This window comes from Tamandua tetradactyla, chromosome 12 (assembly GCF_023851605.1).
Source record: "Tamandua tetradactyla isolate mTamTet1 chromosome 12, mTamTet1.pri, whole genome shotgun sequence".
Lineage (NCBI taxonomy): Eukaryota > Metazoa > Chordata > Mammalia > Pilosa > Myrmecophagidae > Tamandua > Tamandua tetradactyla.
In genome coordinates this window covers 101,981,683-101,991,236 of record NC_135338.1, presented here as the reverse complement: position 1 = coordinate 101,991,236, position 9,554 = coordinate 101,981,683, and positions in this window count along the sequence as shown.

Here is a 9,554-nt window from a genome sequence, read left to right as displayed (position 1 = left end):
TGTGGAACTAGTTGGTAATAGATGGCATTAGGGCAGTGTTGGCAGTAAACTGCTTTATGTGATCTGACTTATGTAGGACAGTCTGGCAGGAAGAGAATGTTTGTTTACCCCAAATGGTTATCTTAAGTATGAAGGAAGAGCACTGAAAGATAAGAACTCTGTTTCTTCAGGAAATGCATGCATGCCTTTTGTCATCCTGCAGTGTATAAGCAAGATCTGGTTAAGAATAAAATTGTTTGATGTCTGTGGTCTGTTATCGCTGAGCTTCAGACTCCCTGAACCTGTCTGTGTCTTTCTTTCTTTCTTTCTTTCTTTCTCTCTCTCTCTCTCTCTCTCTCTCTCTCTCTCTCTCTCTCTCTCTCTCTCTCTCTCTCTCTCTCTCTCTCTCTCTCTCTCTCTCTCTCTTCCTCTCTCTCTTCCTCTCTCTCTTCCTCCCTCCCTCCCCCCTCCCTTCCTTCCTTCCTTTCTATCTCATCATTCCTTAACATCCTTTGAGCTCCATTTCATAGGAAGCAACATTTGGTGCCCAACGTGGGGCTTGAAGAAGAAGACTCCAAGACAATATTAAAGAACCAAGGAAAAGTCTCATTAGAGGCACATGTGTCCAGCCAATAGAAGAGGACTTGAGTTATACTGGTAAGTAAGCATTTTCCTTGGAGCATCAGGGTAATGGATAATCACAATGGGCGGCTGGAGGAGTATGCTTGTGTGTTGAAAACATTGTTAGAAGCTACTGGCATCTCTGTTAGAACATCTGAATTATTAAGCTTATTTGATCTCATTCAAAAACATTGCCATTGGTTTCACCCTGAGGTTTGTAATGTTTTAAATTAAAAATAATGGTGTTTAGTTATGAAGGCTCTTTGGAAGGCCTATCAAAAAGGGGAGACTGTCCCATTATCAGCATGGACATTGTGTCATCAAATAACTACAGCCTTAGATCCCTTATGGTCAGAAAGTGAAGATGGGGAAACTGAGAATTTTTCCCAAAAAAACATGACTGCGACAGCAGATATAGATGAAAAAGGAATGAAATTTAGAAAGGAGGAGGGTGTAAGTACAGATGAGGAGGATGTTAAGTCTGTGCATTCGCAGTGTTCTTACACTGTAACCCATACCACCCCTTTTTCAAAGAAGGCAAGCTTCACTTGCCCTCAAGACTTCTCAGACTCTTATCAAACAAAAGCTACTAGCGTGTCTACTTTATATCAGCAAAATTCCATATTCCCTGCATGAATTTGCAATCCACCTTCTGCCCCTATGCCCAGTCCTTTAATTCCACAGCCTCCTCAGAATCTGTTTTTTACAGATACCGGTGATTCAGCTAAATATATGAATTGTGTAATAGTACCAAAGCCTATACTCAAAGCACCCATTAGGAAATGTTTACTACAGGGATCTCAGCAAGGGGACCTGGAGGCAGTATAACTTTTATCAGCTTTTCCTGTGACAGTTAATCACTTGCCTCCTGAACAAAATAATCCTCAGGGCACTGAGGATTCATCATGAGCTCATTCCTTTTAAATTGTTAAAAGATTTGAAACAAGCTTGTGGCTAGTATGGAGTGAATTCTCCATATACTACTACAGGTCTAGTCCAGAGCATGGTTCATGTTGATAGATTAATTCCTTGGGATTGAGAGATGCTAGCCAAAACTGTTTTAAGTACAGCTGAATTTTTACAATTTAAAGCATGGTGGACTGATGAAGCTAATCAGTTGGCTAGGAGGAATGCTAATGAGAAACCTCCAGTGTTAATAACAGCAGAACAAATCATGGGCACTGGCCAATGGGCAAGTATTGAAAGATAGTTACAATATGATGATAGTGCTATCAACCAAGTCAGAATGGCCTGTCTTGTAGCTTGGCAAAGAATTTCTATGCCTGGACAGCCTGCTTTAACTTTTGCTAAAGTAATTCAAGGACATAATGAGCCATATGTCGAATTTGTGTCACGTCTAACAGACGTGATTCAAAAAACCATGCAAGCACCTGAAACCCATGATTTAATTTTAATGACATTAAACTTTGATAATGCTAACAGTGAGTGTAAAAAGGCTATTCGACCCATTAAAACTGCCGGTGGTTCCATACAGGACTACATAAGAGCTTGTCAGGACATTGGGTCTACTTTTCATCAAATGGCAGTATTGGCAGCTACCATGAAGTCTAACTTGAATCAAAAGAAAGGAAATTGTTTTAATTGTGGAAAATTTGAGCACTTTCAGAAAAACTGTAAATCTTTTCATGTTAATAATTCCATCCCAACTAAGAAATTGCTATCCAGATTGTGTCCTATTTGTCAAAGGGGCTTTCGTTCGGCTAATGAATGTCATTCTAGAACAAATAAAAATGGTGCTCTATTAAAAAGGTTGGGAAACTGCCTTGCGGGCTTAGCTCAGGGCCCCAGGACAAACAACATGAGCCAAGCTCCACAGACACAGTATCCTGTCAGCAATGGCAAAAAACCATGCATTCCAATCTTAGAGTTAAAAGCTGCAACTTGGGCTAATGCTGCAATAGATCTACCTGCAGCTGAGGATATGTTACTTCAACCTGAAATGAGTATTCAATTAATTAGCACTGGAGTTTCTGGTCCTCTGCCCAACCACACTGTTGGCTTAATAATTGGAAGAAGTAGTTTAACTGAACAGGATCTATTAATACAAATTGGTTTAATTTACAGTGACTATAAAGATAAATTAAAAATCATGGCTCAATCTTTATAGCCTTTTCAAATTAAAACTGGGCAACGTGTTGCTCAATTACTACTCTTACCTTATCATGTTCCTCCTTCTCTTCCCTTCAACCATCAAGGAGGTTTTGGTTCAACTGGAAATGAAATTTATTGACAAACATTTATTGGGCATGACTGCCCAGAAATTACTATTACTATTAAAGATAAAATTTTTCTGGGATTGATTGATACTGGAGTTGATGTAATTATCATAGCTAAAAGATATTGGCCCCAGAATTGGACATTAAAAAAGGTACCTACTGTTTTTACCGGCATAGGTACCATGACTGCTATTTATCAAAGTACTGAAACATTTGAAGTAATTGGCCAGGAAGGACAAAAGTCAACTTTACAACCTTTCGTGGCAGATGTTGGTTTGAATCTCTGGGGCAGAGACCTGCTTTCACAGTGGGGAGCATATTTGCATATCCCTCACTTATCAGATAAAGCAGAATAACTATACTTAAAGATGCAATTTCAAAACACTAAGCAAACAAGGCATTATTGGGGTTTAGGATATTCTAAGGAGCAAACAAATTTATAATGATTTTCAAAAACTGTTGGGAGATATTAACTGGATTAGACCCACTTTAGGGATTCCTAATTGTATGTTACAAAACTTGTTCGATATTTTACAAGGAGATTCTGATTTATTAAGCAAAAGGCAATTAACAGCTGTGGCTGAACAAGAGTTACAATTAATTGAACAATGTATTCCATTTCATAGGAAGCAACAAGTATGTAGCTACTTCTTGCTCATTAGGTCCAATAATCATGATATCATCAATATAGTGGACCAGTGTGATGTCCTATGGGAGGGAGAAACAATCAAGGTCCCTATAGACAAGATTATGACATAGGGCTGGAGAGTTGATATATCCCTGAGGTGGGACAGTGGAAGTATATTGTTGACCTTGCCAGCTGAAAGCAAATTGTTTCTGGTGGTCCTTACTAATAGCTATTGAGAAAAAAGCATTTGTCAGATCAATAGTTGCATACCAGGTACCAAGGGATGTATTGATTTGCTCAAGCAATGATACCACATCTGGAACAGCAGCTGCAGTTGGAGTTATCACCTAGTTGAGCTTATGAAAATCCACTGTCATCCTCCAAGACCCATCTGTTTTCTGCACAGGCCAAATAGGAGAGTTGAATGGGGATGTGGTGGGAATCACCACCCCTGCATCCTTCAAGTCCTTAAGAATGGCAGTAATCCCTGCAGTCCCTCCAGGAATCCAGTATTGCTTCTGATTTACTATTTTACTAGGTAGGGGCAGTTCTAGTGGCTTCCACTTGGCCTTTCCCACCATAATAGCCATCACTTCATGAGTTAGAGAGCCAATGTGGGGATTCTGTCAGTTGCTCAGTATGTTTATTCCAATTATACATTCTGGAACTGGGAAAATAGCTACAGAATGGGTCCAGGGGCCACTGGACCCACTGTGAGATGGACCTGAGTGAAGACTCCATTGATCACTTGTCCCCCATAAGCCCCCACTCTGACTGGTGGACAAGAGTGACATTTTGGGTCCCCTGGAATTAATGACACTTCTGAACCAGTGTCTAATAATCCCTGAAATATCTGATCATTTTTTTTTCCCCAATGCACAGTTCACCTTTCAATGGTGAAAGGTCATTGGTCTCCTTGGGGAAGGCTTGGAGGAAGATTAACAGTATAAGTTTGTGGCAGTGTAACAGAGTTCCCCCCCAAAGGGACCTGGCTTCCCCCTCATTCAAGGGGTTCTGGCTCTGTAATCTGTCTCAGGTCTGGAAATTGATTAAGGTGCTGTGAATCTGTGTTTTTATAATTCAGGTTGGACTTCTGTTCACTTGACCTAGAACTCTTTTGTTTGTACAGCTCCAACAAGAATTTAGTAGACTGCCCTCTATTGTATTTCTAGGTACCCCATGATTTGCTAGCCAATGCCACAAATCTCTGTAAGTCATAGAATTTTAACTCCTGCTTTGAGTTTGTTGTCTATTATAATAGCCAAGACTACCCTGTTTTTGGCGATTAAGTGCTGCCACCTGGCTTCTGTCAACTCGGCATCCAGTCTTCCCCATTGTGTTTAAGGATTCCAGCTCAATGACAGCAGTTCCCACAATAATATCTGACCTACAGAGAAGTGCAACTACAGAGCTCTTCAGGGTTGATGGCGCTAGTCTCACAAATTTATTTCTCACTGTTCTGGTAAAAGGTGCATCCTGCGGACATTCCTGGGATGTAAGAGCAGACTTTGCATGATAAATCCACTCTAACATCCAATCTCTCTAAGCCTCTGGATCCCTCATCTACATTATACCAGGGCAGTTCTGGCATTTTAACCTCAGGTAATGTCGGCCACCTTTTGATCCATGTTTCAACCAACCATGCAAATAAACTGTTAATACCTTTTCTAACCCCTCGAGTTATAACATTGAATGCAGAATCTCTGCTTAGTGGGCCCATATCCATAAATTCAGCCTGATCCAGACTTATATTCCTCCCACCATTATCCCACACCCTTAAAATCCACTGCCACACATATTCCCCTGATTTCTGTCTATATTAATTGGAAAACTCACACAGTTCTTTTGGAGTATAAGGTACCTCCTCATGTATGATACTTTGTACCTCGCCTTTAGGGGCTTGTTGGGACTTTAGTCTAGTTAGGTCTGGAAGAAATGAGAGGTGGTGTGAGTGGGTCATGAAAGGAAGATAGAAATATCTTCCAAGCCATTTGCTTCAGGACCTTCATTTGCAGTTTCATCTGGTGAAACAGGATTAATCACTTTAGGGCTAATCCCTTCAGGAGGAGTTTGGGTGGCCAACTCCTCAAGGCAGGCTGGAGGTGGGGTGGCTATGTCCTCAGGGCAGACTATTACAGGGTTATCTAGAGAAGACTCAGCATGACCTAGGGTTTCAACCTCACCCCTGACATCATTATCAATCCATATGTCACCATCCCATTTTTCAGGGTCCCACTCCTTTCCAATCAATGCCCTTACTTTAATGGCAGACACCATGCAAGATTGAGATTTCAGTTTATGTTGTAAAGTTGCTACTCTAAAAATAAGATTCTGAGTCTGATTTTCAGAAATCTCAAGTCTATGGCTACAGGAAACAAGATTTTCCTTCAGGATACTCATAGAACCTTCTATTTCTGTCAGATGGCACTTAAGCTTCTCATTTGAAGCCTTAAGCCCATCCCTTTCACTCCTTAATGTAGCCAGTGTATCTAACAACAACCAGCCAACATCTCTATACTTCTTATTTCCACAAAGCTCTGTAAAGGTGTCAAAACATTATCCCCCAGAGCCCGGCTTTGTACAAGCGAAGCATTAGGAGAATCAAATGGCGATATTTTGACTATCTCTTCTGCCAACTCACTCCGTGGATTGGAAGTGTCATTCTGATTATGGGAATCAGAGTCCTTAGTGCCTCTGAGTCCACTCAAAGTAGAAAACCATTCATCAAAACTCATTTTTAAGATTTTGTTTCTTGAGAACCACTCCTGGTACCAAGTTGTATTACTTAGGGTTCTCTGGAGAAACAGAATCAACGAGTAACACTTGCAAATATAAAATTTATAGAAGTGTTGCATGTAACTGTGGGAATGCAGAGTCCAAAATCCACAGTGCAGGCTGGGAAACTGATGATTCCAATGGAGGGTCTGGATGAACTCCACAGGAGAGGCTCACCGGCCAAGCAGGAATACAGCCTATCTCTTCTGAATCCTCCTTAAATGTCTTCCAGTGATTAGATTGAGCATCACTCATTGCAGAAGACACTCCCCTTGGCTAATTACAAATTGAATCAGCCATGGAATGTGCTGACATGATCATGATTTAATTCCATGAAATGTTCTAATTGCAACAGACAGGCCAGCACTTGCCCAACCAGACAAACAGGTACCACCACTTGGCCAAGTTGACACATGAACCTGACCATGACAATGTACTTTGCAGAAAATGAATTAAAAATACCAATATAGAAAAGATGTAGAATCTCACTCATAGAGAATTACAAATTAAAACAAAAGACTTTTTTTCACCTATCATGACAGACAGTGACAAAGAGATCTGTTAATATCACATGTTTTAGCAAGGGTATGGAGAAACAGTTGTTTTTATACACTCTAGGTGAGTGTGTAAATTTATATAAACATTTGGGAGCAAAATGGGAATACATATTAAAATTTTAATTTACTTTCTCTTTGACCAGGCAACTCTTCTTGCACAAAGTTACAGGAAGTTCCTGCACAAAGATTGTTCTTGCAACTGGAAACAACTTATCTGCGAATAGGAGTCAGCTTAAACAAATTACTAGATATTGTATCCATAAAACAATAGGACCCAGATGAGGGAAGGGTCCCTCAGAGGTGGAGTTGGAGCAGACAAGAAAAGCTGTATCTGGATATACAGTTGTTATCACCAGGCCAACCATTGTCGCCAGGGGCAGGTCGCTCTCTGTAACTGAAATATGTGGCTTGTGATTAAATATTAAATTCTTGTCCATGCCCACTCCAAAAATAAAAGAATCTATACTAATAAGGAAAGAAATCCATTATACATATACATAGTTGAAGAAGACTGAACACAGGATGGCACCGTGATGAGAAACCAGGTGCTGGAGTAACGTTTCTGGATTCAGATCCCAGTGTCACCACTTGGTATCTGTGACTCGGGCAGGTAATTCAATGATCAATTCCAGACCTTAATGTCCTCATTTGGCAAATGAGAAAAGTCATAGTAACTAACTTACAGGGGTGATGTGTGGGACAAGTGGTTTAATAAATGAATAGTAATTAGAATGGTGCCTGGCACACAGTCAACATTTATACAGATCAACATATATATATATATATATATATATATATATATATACACACACACGTATATTTGTATGCACACACACACATATGTAGTGTATACATAAAGACTGAGAGAGGGAGAGAGAAAGAAAGAAATAAAAAGAAATAGCTAGAGACATTTATATATGCTTAGAATATTTGCTTTTAGAGAGGTAGAAAATAAAGTTAACAGCGGAGAGATACACCATGAGATATTTCCTTTGATTTTATTTCATCATGCACTGTTTAATTATTTTAATTACTAATATGTAGGACTTTTTAAAGAATAAAAATATCATTTAAAATTCAGCATAGCATTACTTTTATGAAGCCCTAGTTCTAAGAACTACTCAGATGGGCCAGGGACCTATTGAAATGTTTTTTGGGGGTACGACACTATGAAAACAAAGTTGAGTGGAAGCAAGTCTTGCTGTGGAAAGTGGCTTTTGTTGGATATTAGAAATTTGAGATTCTTACACTTATCGAAAAAGAGCATGGAACATGGAGTTTAAAAATCTGAAATGTATGCCCAGATAAATCTGATGTGCCCCACTGGCATTTAGCTTTATGAGAGAATGCTATCTCTGTCACCTAGGAAGTGGGAAGCTGTGGGTATATGAAACTGTGGAGAAGCAAACTACTTATTCCCTACACCTGAGACAGCGTGGCAGCAGGAGGAGCCTGAGGCCAGGGCAGTCACAGGAGGCACTGGGCTGCCTGCACCGGAGGCTGTGGAGGGTGGGGCCGCTGGACATGACTGTCTGTTTCACAGTCGGTTGAGGTGCAGCTCCAAGCTAATGAAGCCAGAGGAATCCATGGATCAGAGCTCAGACCAGAGTCACCCAGTTGTCCACAGCAGACTCCACTGTGGACCAGTGGACCTTTAAACACCCCGCCACACACACACATGCACACACACACAAAGGAGCCAGGAGGTAAGAATATAAGAGCCTGCCTCAGACTAGAGGAAGTTAGCCTTTTAGAGGGATGCAGGAAACTTTGCTTCCTGGCTTTCACAAATAGGAAACAGCAGGGGTGACCAAGAGAAATCTTGGTCAGATTACTGAGATACCACCAGACTATTCTGATTAAGTTAAATTGACTCTATAGTTAATGGGTGCTTGTGATTTTGGCTGAGCCCTGAGAGAGTTTGCTATGTAAGGGTTTATAAGAGAGATTTGTAGTGTAGTGGGGTCATGTCTCCAGTTTGACCAAGGTGCAGAGATTATGTACCCCCATTTCTTATTCTCACCATTATTAAAAAGCAAAGGAGCATCACAAAACCACAGCGACGTGGAGGCACCTTCCCGGGTAGGCTTGTAGCTCTCTGCTGCTCCTGCTTCCCTGAGGACTGGAGGTCAGCAGTGGACTGAGTGTGGACTGTGTGCGGTGCCTGCGGCAGGAGCCCGCTGGGTGGCTCTTCACAGGGAAAACCAGCAAAGGTGCTGAGCGGGCAACTGGTCCACATGAGAGAAAAACGCAGGTGGCTGATCAGCATGGGGAAGTGTGCTGGTGATCAAAAAACTGCAAATTAATTAAAATAAGGAGGTATATACTTTCACCAGATTGGTGACAATTATATAGTGTGACAATATCAAGTACCGGTGAGGCTATAAGAAAAATGCTGTCCCCCACCCTGTGGTGGGTTGGGGGTGACCAACAGCAGTAGCTGTTAAAATGGACAACATGCTCAGCCCTTTGGCATCAGCCATTTCTCTTTTGGGAGAACCAACATCCTCTTCTAAGTAAATATGGGTGTGGCTGCAGTAGGAGACATAAAAGATGTTCAGTGGGCAATGCAACGGCGGCTCAGTGGCAGAGTTCACACCTGCCATGCTGGAGACCTGGGTTTGATTGCTGGTGCCTGCCCATGAAAAAAAAAGGTGTAAAAACATAATATTAATGGCAAAAATAGAATAAATATCATTTCAAAAAAAATTTCCTGGGCAGTGCAATGGTGGCTCAGTGGCAGAATTCTTGCCTGCC